Source organism: Molossus molossus, unplaced genomic scaffold (genome assembly GCF_014108415.1).
Source record: "Molossus molossus isolate mMolMol1 unplaced genomic scaffold, mMolMol1.p scaffold_m16_p_11, whole genome shotgun sequence".
NCBI classification, from domain to species: domain Eukaryota; kingdom Metazoa; phylum Chordata; class Mammalia; order Chiroptera; family Molossidae; genus Molossus; species Molossus molossus.
In genome coordinates, this window is record NW_023425346.1 from 26,402,820 (window position 1) to 26,422,633 (window position 19,814).

Genomic DNA, 19,814 nt, shown 5'->3' on the forward strand with positions numbered 1-19,814 from the left:
AATCCTGATAAACAATAAGGAAAGAAAAGAATAGCACATTTCTGAAAATGGGAAATGTACATCAATAACATTATGTAAAGTAAAAAATTATATAACTAATTGACTATAAAGCAGTGCCACTATATGTGTTCAGAAATACCACAGTTCAAAGGCATTCCGTGCCAAGGTTCTAATGAATTTCACAAATACAATGAGCACATTAATGAATGCATTGCTGCTTTCAAAGAGTCTGATTAATTTCTAACACAAGAATGGCAAAACAACCTCTCAGTCCCAAAGGGTCAAATTCAGGGGCATATTACAAAACCTCTTCCAGCTTCACCTTATGACAAAGAAATTTTCAGAATGATTAAACCAAAGTGTCATGCCCCAAGGAGGAAAAATAACAAGCTCGCTGGTAAACCTGTGGCAGATGAAAGACTAGCCTGTGGAATGACCTTCCTTGAAACTAAAAATCTCTTTAACACATTATAGTCTGCCATCAGCAAAAGTTGAGAGTGAAAGAGTAATTATAAAACCCAACCAGCTAAGAATTTCCATTGAGTCGGTAAAAATTTTTCTCATATTCTGATATGAGAAAGCACCGGGATTTGTTTTTAAAGATTATGTTATGCTAGAGAAATTATAAACAGCAGATATTTAGATTAGTAGATTTTTTTTCTTTAAGAAATGAGACTGAACCCTAGCTGCAACATCACTGAGACACGCATCTGAAGGGGAGCCTACAGATACCAAGCAATTTCATAAGCAGCGGGAAGGTCTGAAATGTCTATGCCCTTTGTATTTTCTAACTGACATAGTTGCTTACTTCAGTGCACAGCTGTAGAAATGAAATGAGATTTTTTTTTTTTAACTTGTGTAACATTATACCTACTTATTTGTGAAATCCCAAAGTATCACATTCTGAAGTAGGTTTGGAAGACCTTCATATTTATGGAGACTTTATCTGGCTTGCAAAATTCACATGAGCTTTGCATATAAATTCTGTATATTTTCATTGCTTCCAAACCTTGTTTCTCTTCACCCATTACATTATAGGTTAAGAAGACATAAGTATGTTCTGGCAGTAAATGCTTGCAGCATAATATATGTTAGCATTTCCTCACAAATAAATATTCCCTTGAAGAACCAAACAGAGTAGAAAGGCCAGGCAGTGTGCATTACACTTATTTAGTTTCATTGCATCATTTTATTTAGGGCCCCAGGCTGATCCCGTTAGCGTAGCTATAATTTCTTTTGGTCTTACATAGTGTACATTGGGTTAATGAGGTCAACTTCATCTCCAAATGGTAACTTAAACTCATGCCATCTCTTAATAAAACATAATTCTTTAGTTACAAGAGGGAAATTAACAAATTTAGATAATCAGAGTGAAACTGGGACCATTCTAGATTTTCTGCTTTTTTCAAGACCCATATTTAATTTGAAAATAAAACTTTCTCTCATAGCTATCTGCTACATGTCCTGCTGTCCCAGCTCTAATTCAGGCTGTTATTATTTCTCACCTGGATTATGGCAGTTATCTAACTGATCTCCCTTTCTCCAGTCTGTCTGTATGTTTATTCTAACATATATACTGATACCACAGTGATGTGTCTAAAGCACAGATTTGATATTTTTCTATCTCGTTCAAATCTTTTGATTGCCTGGATAATTCTTTGCATATTCACAAACACAGAACCACCATTAATAGTATTAAATATACATTGGGCAAGAAACACCTGAACACACAAACAGTAGTCAAGCAATGCACTTTAAGCTGCTGGGACTTCGAATCTTCTTGAGAAAAAATCTTGAACATGGTTTCTAGTATGAATCTAGATCTGTACAGTCATGTCTGATGGATAAGAAGATGATATAGAACCTGATTTTGTGAAGTAACCAACTGTGACCCTGAGAGAAAAATCTTTGAGAGAATAGTGAATTTATCAAGGTGGACTATATCCAACTGCAGGGATAAGAGGTTAACTATTAGCTATTGTTTGAGAAGCGTCGCACAGCCAAACTTGAGTTACTAAATCCAGCTGTGTGCCCACCCTCAAGGCATGTATGTCCTTTGTGAGGATGAGTGCCAAGTCCTGAAACTATATTAGTTATGTCATTATTAATCTCAGGATCTCTAAAGCAGGGCATCTTCCTTTCTTAGTCAAGCACCTAAAGAAAGAAGCTCTTTCTATACCCGTCTGAAAGAAGTGTACAGTTGAGACGAACAGAAAAGATGGCAAGGAAGTCTATAGATAAAAATGCAGAGAATAGCCCTGGCTGGTTTGGCTCAGCAGTTAGAGCGTTGGCCTGTGGTCCAGAGAGACCCAGGTTTGGTTCCCGCTAAGGGCATGTACCTCATTTCCAGTTTGTCCCCGGCCCTGGTTGGGTGGTGCAGGTGGCAGCCATTCGATGTGTCCCTTTCACATCGATGTTTCTCTCTCTCTCTCTCTCTTCCTCTCTCTCCCTCTCTCTCCTTCCTGCTCTATCTGAACAAAAAATAAAAAAAAATGTAAAAAATGTCCTCAGGTGAGGGAAAAAAATGCAGAGAATACAGATATTTCTGATAATTTTAAGCCAGGGCTGAGTCTTGGAGCATTCAGAGATTCACCCAGAGATAGACGTATAGGATCACTAACAGACATATTAAATGCCCTGAGGTCAAGAGATTTTAGAAAAAGGTGCAACCAAAAGTCATAGGTAGTCATTCTGGAAACATGTTTGAGTCACCTCTGGCCATTTTGAAAATTTCTAAAGAGAGACAAAAAGGAATGAGATTCTGGTAGAGGTTATTGAGATAGCAACCTGACCTGACGTCGGTTGGCATTTGTGTTAGCTCGGATGATTTGGCTGAAAGCAGTTAAAGTCACAACGCAGTATGGCTTAGCCATGAGGGAATCTGTTATCTCACAACAGGAGTTCGAGTTGGTTCCAAGGCTGTTAATTCAGTGGGACAGCAACTTCATCAAGGACATAGGTTCTGTGGCCTTTACGCTCATCCAATTTCAGAATGTCTCTTTTGACTCTCTCTTTTCATGGTAAAGCAGATATTACCCAATTATTTTTTTAAGTTGCTTTTTCTTTAAGATCAGAGACATTGCCCTGGATGTTCTGGCTCAGTGGTTGGAGCACTGACCTGCAGACAGGAGCTGCCGGTTCGATTCCGGTCAAGGGCACGTAACTCGGTTGCAGTTCTATCCCCAGCCCTGGTTGGGGTGGTGCAGGAGGCAACCAATCGATGTGTCTCTCTCACAGTGATATTTCTCTCTCTCCCTCCCACTCTATTTGGAAATCAGTGGAAAAATATCCTCAGGTGAGGAAAAAAAAAAAAGATGAGAGACATTTTTAAATTATATATACATCCATTACATCCTTGCATCTCATTGGCTAGGCTAGGTTATAGATTCACCTTAAATTACAGTGATACCTCGGATCTCGAACATAATTCGTTCCAGGAGGACGGTCGAGAACCGAATTGTTCGAGAACCGAAGCAATGAAACCCAATAGGAAAGAGTGACTCCACAAAGCGTGACTCTCTCTCTGCACTCACACTGATGACGCAAGCAAGGCGCGCTGGGCCGAATGAACGCCATTCGGCTCAACTCGGAAGTTCGAGTTCCAAATATTTGTTCGGATTCCGAGACAAAAGTTTCTCGAATCTCCTGGTCGAATACCGATTTGGTCGAAAACCGAGGCATTCGAGAACCGAGGTATCACTGTACTTACTAGCAAAAGGAATGAGAATATCAATATAGATTCACACATATTTTGACTCGTTTCAAACAACATCGGGGTCTTGTTAGCCAGGGCAATGATGCAGAAATTATAGTAAGGTAGGTACAGATGACTGTCTGCCAAATGTAGGAATTACAAACCACTGTGTTCTGGGTCAGTGCTTTGCAAACTTTAGATTCTGATTCATTAGTTCTGGGTTGAGGCCCAAGGTTCTGCATTTTCTAATAGTCTCTCAAGTGATGTTGTTGCTGCTGGTCCATGGACCACACTGTAAATAACAAGTATTTAGATGGCATTAATAACTGTGTTTCAGTGACTTCAACAACCTAACAAATAAAATCCAAACTCCTTAACGTGGCTGTAATACATTGTTCTTGATGACTCCCAATCTTGTCACTTAATTCTCATTGCCCATAACTTTAACATACTCTGTCTTCCCATATGGCCATGCTATATGACAAGAGTTGTAAGAACTTAGTCTCCTATGGCTTCTTGCTCTCACATTTGTTATTTCTTCTGCTTATAATATCTCATCTCTTCTTCCTATTTTCTTTCTTCACATGGTTGTATAAATTAGTTTTGACAGACTTCTCTAATTGAACTTTTCATATTCTATCATGTATCAGGTGCCTCCTTGGAGTCCAACAACTCTACAATTATAAATCACAATGCAGTATAATTATTTCTGTACTTTTCAACCTCCTCCATTAAATAGTAGATACTTCATTGACAAGAGTAATCTAAATATCACATGATTAATACAATGTTTGATAAAGAGTAAATGCTTAGTAAAAGTGTATTACTAGATTAGGTAACCCCCTCCCCAAATCTTGTATCTTTCATACAGGTCTCCTCATTTGTGTAGAATGTGGCCACAAGCATCCAATTTGCATAAAAAATGGAGTCTTATCCCCCCATTAAATACAATTACCTGTGATTATTTGTTTACACTTGTTTTTTTAACTCTATCTTGTTTCTTTCTGAATTTTCTTCTCTACTTTTTTCTTTTTAAATTTTATTCTAGCAGTATCAAGAATATGCTAAGTATTCTATACACAGTTGGTGTATATTTTATTTATATTTTTATAAACACTTTTGTACAAATCAATAAATACATTTGGACTCTAAAGGAGCATAGAAATTACTAAGAAATCTAAGACATGTGTATTATACAAATCTAATGCATCATTGAAAATTAAAAGTTTCACAATAAACATAAAGTGATATGAGAGTACAGAAGATGATATTCCAGATAAGTAATCAATGACGTTGTAGGAGACATCATTACTTGCTCATTGACTTGGTGGTGGCAGGATTTGGTTCCTCAAAGGCTGTTGGACTAAGAGTCTCAGTTTCTGGATGACTGCTCCCTGCATGCCTCCTTCAGATCCTTATTATGTGACCTTCTGCCTGCAAAAGCTCAAAACATGGCTGCTAACTTCCCTTAGAATGAGCAATGGAGAGAAGAGATGGTCAACAGACAGAAATCACAGAGTTTTGTTAAATCTAATATTTGAAGGGATATGCCATCATTTTTACTGTCTTCTATTTGTTAGAAGAGAGACATTAGATAGGAGATCACACAAGTAAGTAAATACCAAGAAGCAGAGAACATTGGGGGCCATCTACAGTCTGTGTGTGTGTGTGTGTATACATATATATATATATATATATATATATATATATATATATATATAATGAAACTTCCATTACAAATGACAAAAATACAAAGGTAGATAGTTAGCACAGACATTCCTTTAAGTAAACCAAATAGATGTTTTTCTGAAGAAAATCTGGGAGCCAAGACAAATATTTGAAAGAATTGTAAATAAGAAAATAGCAAATATGAGCAAATCTAAACAAGTGTTTACAGTATAAAACAATTATAATACTTTGATAACAAATATGGAGTATAACTTTAAAAAGCAGGCAAAATTATATATAAAATAAGGCATCAATAACATCTAAAAGAAGTAAGGCAAATGAAAATAAATCATTGTAAGTCTTGGTAATGTTTTAGAGTTTCCTAAACCCAAGTATGGATATTATATTGCAAAGGTAACCACTAAAAATAGACATAAATTGTGCTGTTTTAAGATTAGTAGAATGAGTGTATGTATATGTGTTTGGGGGAAAAGCAGTGGAAATAAAAATAACATTCAATCAGTCCAAAAGAACTTAGGAAATATGGACACTGATTCTCATGGACATGGACAATAGTGTGGTGATTGCGGGGGTTGGGGGTGGAAGAGAGCATAGAGGAGATAAATGGTGATGGAAACAATAAAATTAAAATAAAAAAATATGGACACTGAAATGCATGAAAAAAACAAGGTAAACAAAAATAACAGAAAGATAGAAACAAAAAACAAAAAACGACAAAGTGGAAGAGCTAACAATGAAGCAGAATCCACAGATGACAGCAAATGGTTACATTTGGGGCCTGAGGAAAGAGAAGATCGAAGATCAGCCATTTTCACTAGGGCGATCAGAAAGCTGATTATGGTTGTACCCTCCTCCCTGCCCTGGTCTCCTTCGCACCCCCTCCCCCCATCACTGGAGTCATGGCATTACTGCAGCTGCCCCAGGGCACACTGCCTGGAGGAACTGGAAACTCAGTGGGGCAACAAAGGCAAGGGAAAGGTAGTGGATCTGCTGGGACACTGACATCATGTGCCCCTGTCAGGAAGAAAATAATGCCAGCCATATAGTTGTAGATTCTGTGAAATACGATTTTTATCTTTTACCAGTGGAATAATTTATCCAGGTGTTACTGCTTTTATTGTAATAATTTATCTACCTGATTATTTGAGGAAGAAGAAAATGATGTGATAATTTATCTACCTGATTATTTGAGGAAAGAGAAAATAATATTAAAAAGGGAGAAGTTCTGGCCCTGGTTGGGTAGTTCATTGGTTAGAGCTTTCTCCCCATATGCCAAGGTTGTGGTTAGATCCTCCATCAGGGCACGTACAAGAGCAAACAATGAATATATAAACAAGTGGAACAATAAATTGATATTTCTTTCACTCAAATCAATCAATAAAAAATAAAAACAGGAAAAGTTCTGGAAGGCTGAAAAAAAAAGGCTTATGGTATCTGACAAAACACATACTGTATTTGATTTTCATCAAGCAGCTGATGGTATCCAGGAACACCAGAGACAAGAGCAAGCAGGAAAAATTGGGGTACCACATAAAAGGGCATTGGCCCAGTTTATTCTTTCAAAGCTGCACTGAGTGGACTCAGGATGTGCAATCTTGTATTTTATTTTGATGGCTTCTCTGAGAGGTTCTAAGTTCTGGCTAACCAGTTCAAATCTATATAGCCCACTTTGGAAATACACATTGAAGGTGAATTACAAAAACTCAAGGGTTGTATGGAAAGGATTAAGCCCATGGTGATAGATGGAGTATAATTCCTATCTGAGGACCTACATGGACCACCAAAGAAAATCTTGGTAGAAGGTACAAATGCAGCATTTCTAGATATGGACTTTGGAACTTAATCCTCACTCTGTACAGTTGGAATTGTTTGTACCGGGTTGACTAAGCCCCTCAAAGTGTTGGAGAAGTGCTTGGAGTTGTGAAAGCTTACACAACTAGAGTTGATATTGGTGACTTTCATACAGACAAAACAACAAAACTGAAGAATTATTACAAAAAAGGCATGGGGAGTTTGGTGTAACTACTGGAAGGAAAAAAAGGTGTGACTGGTTGAGCCTCACTTTGCTTAAACATACTCATATGATTAATGAGTTTATTGCATTGGCACTTATCAAATTGATTAAAAAGAACACATGGGACTACATCAAACTAAAAAGCTTCTGCACAGCCAAAAAACAACCATCAAAATGGAAAGGGATCGCACTTTATGGGAGACCATAATTGCTAATGATGCATCAGATAAGGGGTTAATTTCCAAAATATATAGAGTGCTCATACAACTCAACAAAAGGAAGACAAAGAACCCAATTAAAAATGGGCAGAGGAGCTAAATAGACACCTCTCCAAACAGGACATAAAAATGGCCAAGAGACATATGAAAAAAATGCTCGATGTCACTAAACATCAGAGAGATGCAAATTAAAACAACAATGAGGTATCACTTCACACCTGTCAGAATGGGTGTCATCAACAGATCATCAAACAACATGTGTTGGCGAGGGTGTGGAGAAAAGTGGACTCTACTACACTGCTGGTGGTAATGTAGACTGGTGCAACCACTATGGAGAACACTATGGTTTTACCTCAAAAAGTTAAAAATTGAACTTCTATTTGACCCAGTGATCCCACTTCTAGGAATATACCCTAAGAAGCCTGAAACACCAATCAGAAAGAATATATGTACCCCTATGTTTATAGCAGCACTATTTATAATAGGTAAGATCTGGAAACAAAGTGTCCATCAGTAGATGAGTGAATAAAAAGGCTGTGGTAGAAAAAAAAATTAATTAATGAATTAATTTTTAAAAAGATGTGGTACATGTACACAATGGAATACTATGCAGCTGTAATAAAGAAAGATATCTCATCCTTTGAGATGGCATGGAAGGACTTGGAGAATATTATGCTAAGTGAAACAAGCTAAGCAGAGAAAGACAAATATCACATGATCCCACTTATTCGTGGAATATAATGAAGTAAACAAACAGATGAACAAAATTAACCCAGAGACATAGAGGTGGGGTACAGACTGACAAGCCTCAGAGGAGGGGTTTGGGGGAGGAGATAAACTACAGAATTTACATGCATGTATGCATGACCAATGAACATAGACAACAAAGCTGGGGAGAGGGCACGGGGCGGGAGGAGAGGAGGGTGTCAATGGTGGAATAATGAGAAACATCTGTAACAAAAACAAATTAATAAATAAAAAAAAGAAAGAACCTCATATTTCTAGTAAACAAAAATATTAGAAAATAAAAATCAGGCGACTAGTGAAAACACATGACAAATTTAATTTTGAAAATTTTATTTAGGATTACAGTTTTTCCAGACTTTCTCAGCAGCACGGTCAAACTGTTAAATTTTGTGAGACATTTTACTGCCCATTAACTATTAATAATTATAAGGAAAAGATCTGTAGTTAAGGTGACAAGGAAGAAAAAATGAATATGTAATCATAAGAAACCATGCCCTATTGGGCTCCATTTACCACAATCCGCTGTGGGGACCAACTTGCAAACATGCTTTGACTTTCTTTTCTTTACCTTACTGAGAAAGTTAATTTCAACAGAAGATATAAATTCACCAAAGTCCTTTTTGCAAATATAGTTGCAACTTAAGTTTGTAAGATTATAGTTAATCAAAGTCTATAACTTCTGGCATTTCTATGGACAATCATTTTAAAGTATAATAAAATGTGACATTGGTCTCAAGAGAGGTAACTATAAAAACATTATTTTTGGAGTATTCCAAGTCTCTGCTGAATCCACTGGGTTGATAAGATTTGTGGGACAGTTATGTTTTTTAATGTCTATACAGAAGATGTATGCAGATGCTATTAATTCATTTTTAAATATATAATACTGATTTACAAGTAAGGTGATGGCATACTCCAATAGCTTCTATTACTATAGAATCATCTTTTAGTAAAACAGACACATAACTTTGAGCACTTTAAGCACTTAATTTCAATGTGTATTCTATTCTGCATTTCTGAGGGTAAAAATTCCCAAAATAAATCTCTTTGCTTCAGTATATCTGGCACAACAATATTTTGAAATAATAGCACATTTTATTTTATTTTATTTTTTTTCTCTTGCTACCTTGAATCCTACCCACTGCTGGGGCTTTTGTCAGTTGGGTAGTGGTGATTACAACTGAAAACAAAATAGTCAGCCACATTTCTTAAGGGATTATTTTAAAAACTCATAACTCATACTATAATCTTAACTAAAGTGCTTTTGAATTTGAATAACTGACCTATTTGAAAGGAGTTTTGATGTTTTATAAGTTTTCTGTTTTTGTTTTTCCTCCAAAACAAATAGTTTATACCATAAAAAAGCAAGTGAAAAAAAATAATTGATGATATGGGAGAAATCTCTTGTTCCAAACAAGATAAAGATATATAGTATAAAATGAGAGGAAATTTTTGAAAGAAAATTAGATAATTTTGAAGGCCACAAAGGATGACTTAATCCTGTTCCACTGGATATGCCTCCCCAAGCTGCCTAGAAGGGTCAGAACTGGATATAACAAAAGACCAATAGTTCAAGAGGAACCTAATTGCAAAATGTCTGATGATTTATTTTTTGTATTGGAGCCTGTAAGGAGCAAGTTCCCAGAGTAAATGTCAGGGCTTGAATCAACAATAGAGATTCTTACTGTTCTCCAAATCTTTTTGTATTCAGGGAACCATAGGAATTTTAAAGTTTCTTCATTTTTACTCCAAGAAGACAGAGATAGCTAAGGGTTATGTAGTTTGAATAAGGAAGGAACAGAAAGTGCAAATGTTCACAGTGATAGAGGGCGCAGAACCCAAATTTTGAGCAATGAAAATAAGAGTTCATGGTTAAAAATCATTGGGAATTGTACAGCACAGTACAAATTAAGAAAATGCTTGTTAATGCAAGGATGAGAAATGTGAGCCTTTGAATGTCCTTCCCCAAGTATTCCTCCAGATCTATTCTTTTCTGCCTTGCTTTGGACCTAGAAGCTTGGTTGTATGAACTGCCTCATTTGGGCAGGCTCTGTTACCATCTGAATCATGGTTGGGTTTGAAAAATAAGAAGCATGGCAAGAGATAAGAGTTGGATGGAAAACATAGGTCGTAATACTTACTAATATATCCTACTTACCCCCTTCATAACTCACCCCGCTCCATCTGTTTCTGCAAAGACAAGTTTTGCAGTGTCTGTTCTTTTCTCCATGACATATGACTATTCATTTTCTCTGGTTCCAGATATTGCCTCTTCTGTTGGCTCACTAGGTATAGGGTAGTAACAACTTCCTCTTCTTTTCAATCCCTGAGTGATCTGCCATCCTACATAGATACCCCTTAACTTTGCCCACACCTGTAAATAATCCTGTCTTCATACCCTCTCCTTTACTTCTTTGAGTGTGCAATTTATTACCTGATCTTGAGTTAAGACCACTCTCTGGAAAAAATCAAGGTAAAGGTGGAGATAGAAACTAAACTGATGAAATATTTACTGAGTAAACATTAGAAGCCATGGATTTTCTTTGAGCTAGTAGCTTGATTTTTCACTAAAAGAGAACATGCTATATAAAAACTAAGTAAAATCCTATTAGGCAAATAAATAAATTTCTCATTTTATATACTTGAAAGTGTGGCCTTTAAAATTCAACCAAATACATGTAAAGACATTGTTTCTCCATTTTCTTTTAAAAGTCATTCAAGATTTTAAAATATAAATAAATTTGGACTCATTCCAAAAGGTGTCATTTTTAAAGAAATGCACTAGATTTTTTTTAAAGTTTCACAATTGAACATTAGTCTCAAACCAATTACTCATTTACAGCTTAATTTTCTCAACTTCTCTAAAATTTATTTGTAAAATCAATATTAGAGTTTAATCATGCATTTAGAGTCATTTTAATCCAGGAGTAGTAAAGATATAATTATTATTTCCACATGGATTAGTTTTAAATTTATAGGTTATTCATTTACTAGGCTTTGTTCAGTTGTATTACTTATAAAGATTGGAAATTAAAACCATGATGCCTTTAAACGCAGTATTCCACAGTTGTGTCCTTTCTTTTTAAGGAGATCTGTAAATGTACATGCATATATGCATGTGTTTGTTTCTCTTTGTGTAGGTGTATTATGCAAAACCTAGATAGGATGAACCAAAAGAAATCTAGGATAAGACACATCATAATCTAACTTCTGAAAACTAAAGTCAAGAAAGAAAAAAAAACAAAACAAAACACACATACATCTTGAAAACAGCAGAAGAAATGATGCATTACTTAAGAACACCAATCTGAATAACAGAGGGTTTCTCATCTGAAACCATACAGGCTAGAAACAAAGTAGCACAACATTTTCAGTTGCTGAAAAAAAAAACAAAAAAAAAAACCAAAATTCAACATCCGATAAAATTGTCCTTCAGGATAAAGACATTTTAAGATAAAACAACAAAGAGAATTTGCTACTAGCAAATCAATCATTAAAGAATGGCTACAGGAAGTTCTATAAACAGTAAGGACAAGATCGAGAACTTCAGAAATTTGGAATGGATTACAGTAGAGCAAATACAGTAGACTATCCTTCTCAGGAGTCTTAAATCATTTGATGATTAAAGGAAAATGATAATACCATCTGATGTGGTATTCAATGTGTGCAGAAGAAATACCAAAGTCTATTACATTGTAGAAGTAGGGAGGGTAAAAGAATATAAATGGAAATAAAATTTCCATACTTCCCTTGAAATAATAAAACACCAATACCAGTAGGCTCTAATAAGTCACATAAAAAATACTATGATATCTTGAGTGACCACTAAGAGAGCTACACACAGCTATATACTGAAAACACTATAAATAAATCAAGATAAGCCTTTTGAAAATTTCTAATTAAAACACACTAATCAGGTGGCATAAATGGAGAGGTTTCCCTCACGAGCAATGGATGCAGGGGCTGTGATGCCTTAACTAGGGAGCTGACCATTGGTTTAGGGATAGACTTGGGATCCACAGGACCAAATTAAAAATGAAAGAAGTGAGAGGTTCTCACCAGGGATCACATATGTGATACAGGGTCACGGTAAAATCAATGATAAAAAGTCAATTAATAAAAAATAATCACACACATAAAAGAGTTAAAATGCCAAGGTTGGCAGAAGTTCAAATCTAAGCCAATGAGATTTGAGTGAGAAGAGTTCTGCCGGAAGTACAGAAGTTGGGAAAAGGAAGGTTGGTTCATGGCTTGCTTCTATGGGCTGACAGTTGTGTGGTGCATCAGCTAAAGTCATCAGACTCATCTGATGTCCCAGGGTCAGCAAGTACAGTGTAGGAAACATAACAGCCATTACTGGGTTTCATATCTTTGAGGAGCTTTTCTTATATCATCTTGTTTAGTCCTCTTACCAGCCTGAGTGACAAAAAATTTTAGCCTGATTTTACAAATGATATAACAGAGGCTTAGCAAATTTAATTACTTGGATAAAATAATTTAGCGAAATTTGACTAGACTAAGATATGCATCTTCTCTTTTTATTTATTTATTTATTTTACAATTTTTTATTAATTTATTTTTGTTTCAAATGTTTCTTCTTTTTTTCCCCCATTGATACCCTCCTCCCCATCCCTCCACCCTATACCCGGCTTTGTTGTCTGTGTCCATTGGTTATGCGTGCATGTATATAACTTCTGTTGATTATCTCTTCCGTTCTCCCTCCACCCCCTCTTCTGAGGGTTGTCAGTCTGTACCCTACTTTCACGTCTCTGGGACTATCCCATTCCTCAGACTGTTATGTTCATTATATTCCACAAATGAGTGAGATCATGTAATATCTGTCTTTCTCTGCTTGGCTTGATTCGCTTAGCATAATACTTTCCAGGTCCCTCCATGTCTCTCAAAGGATAAGAGATCTTTCTTTCTTATAGCTGCATAGTACTCCATTGTGTATATGTACCACTGCTTTTTATCCATTCGTCTACTGATGGACACTTGGGCTGTTTCCAGATCTTACCTATTGTAAATAGTGCTGCTATGAACATGGGGGTACATATATTCTTTCTGATTGGTGTTTCAGGCTTCTTAGGGTATATTCCTAGAAGTAGAATCAACTGGGTCAAATGGCAGTTCAATTTTTAATTTTTTGAGGTAACACCACATTGTTTTTCATAGTGGCTGCACCAGTCTGCATTCCCACCAGCAGTGTACTAGAGTCCCCTTTTCTCCACACCCTCGCCAACACTTGTTGTTTGATGATTTGTTGATGGCAGCCATTCTGAGAGGTGTGAGGTGATACCTCGTTGTTGTTATAATTCGCATCTCTCTGATGATTAGTGATGTTGAGCATTTCTTCATAGGTTCTTGGCCATTTGTATGTCCTGTTTGGAGAGGTGTCTATTTAGCTCCTCTGCCCATTTTTAATTGGGTTTTTTGTTTTCCTTTTGTTGAGTTCTATGAGTATTCTATGTTATTTTGGAAATTAACCCCTTATCTGATATATCATTGGCAATTATGATCTCCCATACAGTGGGTTGCCTTTTCATTTTGGTGGTTGTTTCTCTTGCTGTGCAGAAGCTTTTTAGTTTGATGTAGTCCCATGTGTTCATTTTTCCCTGTGTTTCTGTTGCCTTAGGTGATGTATCAGTGAAAATTCTGCTGTGTTTGATGTTCAAAATTTTGTTGCCTACATTTTCTTCTAGAATTTTTATGCATTCACGGGTCACAGTTATGTCTTTTATCCATTATGAATTTATTCTTGTGTATGGTGTAAGTTGATGGTCTAGTTTCTTTCTTTTTTTTTTTTGCATGTAGCTCTCCAATTTTTCCAACACCATTTATTAAAGAGGCTGTCTTTACTCCATTGTATGCTCTTGCCTCTTTTGTCAAATATTAATTGAGAATAATGTCTTGGGTCCATTTTTGGGTTGTCTTCTCTGTTCCACTGGTCTATATGCCTGTTCTTGTGCTGGAAATATGTCATTGGTATTTTGATGGAGATTGCATTGAATCTATAGATTGCTTTGGGTAATGTTAATTCTGTCAATCCATAAACAAGTTATGTGTTTCCACTTTTTTATATTTCTCTGTTTCTTTTTTCAATGTCCTGTAGTTTTCTGCGAATAGGTCCTTTATTTCTTTGGTTAAGTTCATTCCTAGGTATCTTAATATTTTTGCCATGATGGTAAATGGGATTGTTTTTTCCATTTCTCTTTCTGTAAGTTCATCATTGGTGTATAAAAATGCCATTGATTTCTTGACGTTAATTTTGTATCCTGCTACTTTGCCAAATTAATTTATTAAGTCTAGTAGATTTTTGATGGAATCTTTAGGGTTTTCTAAGTATAATATCATGTCATCTGCTAATAATGACAGTTTCACTTCCTCCTTTCCAATTTGGATCCCTTTTATTTTTTCTTCATGTCTATTTTCTGTGGCAAAGACTTCCAGTACTATGTTAAATAAGAGTGGTGAATGTGGGCATCCCTGCCTCATCTTCAGTAGAGGTCTCTTGTTTTTTCATTTGGGATTTGTTTCTTTGTTTCACCATTTTGGCTATTTCAGTGGGTTTTGGAGCCTGCCAAATTTTCCCTGTGGGTGTTTCTGTTCTGCTATTTGTGCCTCCCTCTCCTGGGTTGGGATGAGTGAGGGAGGACCCACGTTAAACACCACTGTCAAGTCTTACTTTCCTGGGTAGAGTTGCAAGCCCAGGAATGGTTCAGTTATCCTCTAGCTTTTTGCCTGGAGGCTATTAGTCAGGGTTACTTGAAGAGCCTTGGGTTCTCAGTTGAATGAAAAACTCCTTCAGGTGTTCAGAGTAAGGTGATTTCCTGAAGTTGGGGCAGATGCTGGTTGTTAATGAGCCTAAATTTGCATTTCAATGGCCCACAGGGTGGAGTTGAATTTCTGAGAGAGGGACCACCACCTCTCCCAGAGCCCTGAGAAGGAGTACGTTGACCATCGTCCTGTGTGGCCGCAACTCAGCAAAAGCTCTGAGCACCCTCCAAATCCTGAGTGTCCCCACACAGTTCCAATCTAGTCTGCCCTCCCTCTCCCAGAGCCCAACGTGAGGGGCTGTGGCTATTTTAGTGCTCTGTCTCTGCTCTGTGCTGTGGAGTGGACTTGGGAGTTGAACCCCAAGAGCGGCTGCTTACATCTAAGACCACTGCTGTCTGTGGGCTCCCAGCCCCCCTCTTGTGCCTCAGCAATCCTAACAGGATTGAGTCAGTGTCCCTGGTTATATCGTCCTTGCAAGCTGCTTTTTTTGTTGCTTTTTCCCAACGATTGGTCTTTATTTTAGTTTTAATTCAAGTTTGGTCCTGGGAGATGGTCTGTGTAGCTTCCATTCACTCTGCCGCCATTTTTTCCAACCCCTGCATCTTATCTTTTTATATGTCTTACTTATAGGTACATTCTACAGCTGATCTGAGTAAAGGATCTGGATTGTAACCAATCTCTCCACTACCTCCTCTCTCCAATAAAGAGCCATGTACTTGTTCAGGTCATGGTGAAAAAACTACTTTCTTACCATGCTTTTATATTATACAAACATATAAATTTTAAAATAAAACAATGTGGGACCGTGATTGACTAAGATCACAAAGAGATTTTAAAAACTTAAGTAAAAGTCAAAAGTGAAAAAGAAGAGCTATGTAATGGAATAATTTTTTGCTAAAATATTTGTATGTTGTGTGCGTTTGTTACTTCTTCAATAGTAAGTTTTATAGGAAAGTGATGTATTTCTATTATTAGTATTTCCTTTTCTGAGAAATCAGTGTTTAAGAATACAGGGTCAAAGTCAACTGACATGGAGAAATCCAGGTCTGATACTTACTTTTTTATTTTATTTATTTATTTATTGCTTTTATTCCTCACCTGAGGATAATTTTTCATTTATCATCAGACAGAGTGGGAAGGAGGGAGAGAAAGAGAGACAGAGAGAAACATCGATATCATAGAGCCACATCAACTGGATGGCTCCCGCACAACCCGACCAGGTCCAGGGACTAACTACAACCAAGGAATCAGTGGTCTGAAGGCTGATGCTCTAACTGCTGAGCCAAACCAGCCAGGACTAATACTTTTTTTTTTTATAAAAGATCATGCTTTTTATTGATTTTAGAGAGAGAGGAAGGGAGGGGGAGAAAGAGAGAGAGAGACACTGATGGACTGCCTTCTGCATGTCCCCTACTGGGGATTGGGCCCTCAACTCAGGCTTGTGCCCTGCAACCTGGGCATGTGCCCTAACCATAATCAAACCTGTGATTTTTTGGTGTATGGGACGAGGTTCAGCCAATTGAGCCACACTGGCAAGGGCCAGATCTGATGCTTCCTTTTTTTAAAAATCCTGACCTGAGGATACTTTTTCACAGTTTTTTTTTTTTTTTTCTTCTTAGATAGAGTGGAAGGGAGGGAGGGAGAAAAAGAAAGAAAAAAACATCAATGTGAAAGTGACACATCAATTGGTTGCTTCCACAAGACCCAACCAGGGCTGGAGATTGAACCTGCAATCGAGGTATGCACCCTTGACCAGGAATTGAACCCATGACTCTTCGATCTGTGGGCCAATGCTCTAACCGCTGAGCCACACAGGCCAGGGAAAGATGTGATATTTCTTAACTGTGTAACTGTGATACTAACCTCTATAAGGTTTAGTATATTCATCTATAAATTGGGGATAATCATTGGGGTGTTTAGAGATTAAATCAATGACACATATCAAATAGTCCAGTATCTTCTTGGGAAAGTATTTCTTGGAAAGTAGTCTACTTTTTAATGTATACCAGGCAAAAGACATTTGTTAAAAAACATTGATAGAAGCTAATGTTTACAAGGTAATAGTCATGATCTCCCATTAGAAATTTACCTTTAGTGCTGACTACATCTTGAACCTTAAACAAAATTAACCAGCAAAAGACTCATCATAGTCATTTGGGACTTGAGTAGAAGTATTTTAAAGAAAATGAGTGTAGCAAAACATTAAAAATTTCTTAAAAATACTCTACAAATACACTGCTTACTCAGTATTAGAAAGATAAGAAAAAAGACTATTTGGAAAGAAATTATTGTAAAGCAAAACAAGCTTCAGCTTGTCCACAGATGAAGACTGTGGAATAAAAGAATAAAGCTAAGCCTCTTAGGTGGAAAGCTGTGAATTCCAATAGTGTGCAGTAGAGAGAAAAGTTGACAGAAAACTATTTTCTCAAGGAGAAAATGTTTGAAAAATTTAGCACTTAGATCAATACATCATTCTAGTCTTAAAAAATGAGTGGCATCTAGGGAGTGGATTTTTATTTTTTAATCAAATGTAAATATAAAAACAAAGATCCTTTACAACTTTATTTTAAGTTATTGATGTTATGAGTGATTGCAGTAATTTTATTATTGTAAGAAACACATCAATTCAAAAACTAACTCTCTGTTTCTAGTAGTCATTTATCAATAATATGATAATATTTTTATAAAATATCCTAAAAACATGGTAGAACCATTTGTCATTGTAGGAATAATTCCATCCATTTCAAATAATTTACAAAGTATCAACTCTATTATAAGAGCCTGTGTCATTTAAAAAAATTAAAACTTCAAAATTAGGACTTTCATTTTATTACACAATATTTGTCATACTAATTCATCCCTCTTGTTTATTCTTACATCTTCAACTGATAGTGGAATGTGAATTAGTGTTTCTGGGAAACAAAGCATTTCCTAAGTAACACCATCAGCTAAAATCATAAAATTCCCAGCAAACTGCAAAGCATTTTTTCATTAGTGGCTAGATTTCAGTAATTATAATCTTTACTTAATATGTCATCACTGAGATAAGTGAATAACGTTTAATGTAAAATTGCATTTGTTGTAGTTTAACACCATATAAGTGAAAAGACCAGAATACACTTGATTTGGGTGGATCTCAAGAAGATGCCAATTTATTTAGGTTTATGACTATGTAAGTAAATTAACAAAGACTGCAAAAAGGTCATATATAATATCCACAAAATTTATTATAAGACAATGTTTAAAATTTTGGTGTGAACTCCAAAGTAGAAACATATGGAAATTGAAAGTTAGATCATGAACAGCAAACATTAAACATTAACCATGAGTTGTGTCAACACAGAACTAGAGAAACTTAGCCTTAGAAAGGTGTCCACTTCCTCATAACAAACAAGCAAACATACAAACAACAAATACCAAAGTATTAATTAACATCCTTAGAAAATGTGCAGCAGGCTTCCTCATTAGCATTAGTGATTATATGCTTGTTGAGGGAAGAAACTTTGAATCATTCATCTTGCAATGCCTAAAGACTTTCATCTCACTAAATAAGGCAGACTGGGAGAAAATATTCACAGTATGTATACCTGGCTGACAACTTTAATAAGAATATGTGAAGAACTTTTACAAATCTATATTAATAAGAAAATAATTCAACAAAAATTTTAAAGGGATAAAAAGATACTGTATGAAAAAAGATCAACAAATGCCAGTATGCTCAATAGATATCAGGGGAATGCAAATTCAGTCACAATGACATGATATCTGTTACTCACTAAAATAGCTAGCATATAAAAGACTGATACTACCAAATATTTGTAACTATGTAAAATAACCAGGCATCTCAAACATTGCTTGTGGGAGTGTAAAATAAACAACCATTTTAGAGACCTGTTTGACAGTTTATTATAAGTTTAAATATATATCTATTCTATGATTGAGCAATTCAACCACCAGATTTTTATTAAAGCAAACACATATGATTACCCAAAACTAATTGTACAAAAATGTTAGAGAGGACTTATACATTAAAATAAAATACTAGAGGTTTTGACTCTAGTGTCTATCAACAAGAGGAATGAATACACATACTGTAGTTTAGTCATATAATAAACTAGAGTAATGCAAAGAAGATATACATATGTATGTGTGTGTGTTGATACATATTTTCTATTAAATATATATATATAATATTATATATTATGAATGTAATATTTATGTTTCACTTCATTTATTATTAATTTAATTTAATGCATTATTTATATATTATATATATACATATATTAATACATACACAGATATATATGATGTACATTTAGAATGGCCAGCTGCATAATTTACTGAGACTAGTACAAAATGGAAATGTGAGCCTCTTGTTCAAAAAGTAAAAAAATGAATACCACTATGTCCATATTTGTATTGCACAAAGCCAGTTTTAAATGCAAATGAAAGTATTTAACAAATATTTGAAATTACACAATTCATATTATGTAGTTGGGACATGCAAGTAATTTTGTTCTTACCAGGATGGTGGAAATATGCACAAACTAAACTCAATTTTACTTTACCTCTTGATACAGGCATATTCAACCAATACTTTCTACCTTCAGTTCACTGATTAATAAGGAATTATTAAAAGGAAATGGAACTATAGATTGCATTATCTTTTTTATTC

General features: G+C 35.7%; 1 pseudogene; it reads left to right on the forward strand.

Moving 5' to 3' along the window:
* The first annotated feature begins 2,823 nt into the window (after positions 1-2,823).
* Positions 2,824-9,794, forward strand: LOC118625597 (annotated as a pseudogene).
* The last annotated feature ends 10,020 nt before the right edge of the window (positions 9,795-19,814 follow it).